The sequence below is a fragment of the Cucumis melo genome, chromosome 12 (assembly GCF_025177605.1).
Source record: "Cucumis melo cultivar AY chromosome 12, USDA_Cmelo_AY_1.0, whole genome shotgun sequence".
NCBI lineage: Eukaryota > Viridiplantae > Streptophyta > Magnoliopsida > Cucurbitales > Cucurbitaceae > Cucumis > Cucumis melo.
Window position 1 is genome coordinate 18,625,193 of NC_066868.1, and position 1,793 is coordinate 18,626,985.

The following is a 1,793-nucleotide window of genomic DNA, read 5'->3' on the forward strand; positions in this document are numbered from 1 at the left end:
CTTTTTCATTAGTCAAATTAACTCTAAAAACGTTTAGAAACATTTTTCATAAACATTTTTCAAGTTTGGTAGACTAAATTGTTCTTTTTGAAATTGTAAAAATCAAGTAGACACTAAGGGTGTGTTTGGGCCTCTGATTTAGGAGAATAAAGAAGGGTTGACAAGAAGAAACAAAATTAGAGGTTTACTTTGGATAAATGACAATTTTATTTTTAAATTAACAAAATAACAAAACAGAAATTTTTTAAATAATAAATGAGAGAACAATGTCTTAAATGCCCCTACCTAATTGACAAATGTGATTTCTAAATACATTTGTAACAGAATCCATAAATACCCTATAATTTTCCCTAAAAAAGAAAATAAACTATCAAATCATCTATAACATATCACATCTTGTGCATGCCACCATTTCACACAGCAACTAAAATCTCTAGCATCTCCTTCTTCACTTTGGAAGAGAATAGCCTACATGGTTCAGGTAACAAAGAAAGCAGCTTGGACGGCTCAGCAGGAAGCAAACGGTGCGAGCGACTCGGGTAACTAGGAGATTGGCTCGGAGGCTTCTTCAACGGTAAGGAGAGCACACTCTGGTGCGGCAGCGTGCTACGGAGAAGGATGGATGGTGCAACAAGCTCCACGTGAATGGGAGATCGTGACGGTGGTGGCTCGGTTTGTGAAGATGCGACGACGACAGTCGGAGCTTCACAGACAAACACCGGTTGGAGTAGACACAGTCCGCTCGCTTCAGATCTAGACATCGTGACGCAGAGGAGATGGCTCAGGGAAAGGGGAGCGGCTTGGGGTGTGGCAACTTGGGCTAACGACGAACAGGAGCTTGACGGAGAAATAAGGTGATGAACAAGAGCTTGATTGAGGAGCTTGATGGAAAAAATGGGTTTCCAAAAATACATAACGAAATTTTCACAAACATCTTTTGCAAATAAGGATAGAAACTTAATTAGTTAATTTGCAAACATATTAATGAAGCTCACCTACTTAACTTACAAACATATTTTTCCTTTGAAAATATTTCCTACATTTCTAAACCTAGATTGCTAGTAGGTCATTAAGCTAACAACATTCGAAATTAACGCGTTGTTAGGATTCTTTTCCAATAGGGTGTCAATCTAGAATTTATAATGGACGAATACAAGTTTGCATCTATTCTAAATGCGTTCATAGCATCCCAACATCAGTTGCTACTAATGTTAGAGCTGTTAAACAACGACACAAAGAGAATAACGCACATCCCGCATGAAACTAGGCATAGGATTAGACAGTTAGCATATTTTCGCATGATTCATACCTCAGACCTAGTGTGTCGCCAGAGTACGAGAATGGACTGAAGATGTTTTGGCATACGAGAATGGACTGAAGATGTTTCGGCATTCTGTGCCACCTACTGAGGACCATTGCTGGACTAACGTCGATATTAAGGAGATGGTAGCAATCTTCCTCCACATTCTCGCCCACAACGTGAAAAATCGTGTGATTCAACAAGACTTCATGTGATTGGGTGAGACAATTTCCTGTCATTTCAACATGGTTTTGTTGGCCATTATTCGACTCCATGACGAGCTTTTCAAAAAACCACAATTAGTGCTTAACGGTTGCACATATCAAAGATGAAGGTGGTTTGAGGTACGCACTCCTCTAGAACTACGCACTTTCAATGGTCCGACATTAAATCTTGTCATTAATCATTAATTATGCATTGTAGAATTGCCTAGGTGCATTAGATGGGACGTACATCAAAGTTAGCGTTCCAGCAGGTGGTCGACCTAGGTATA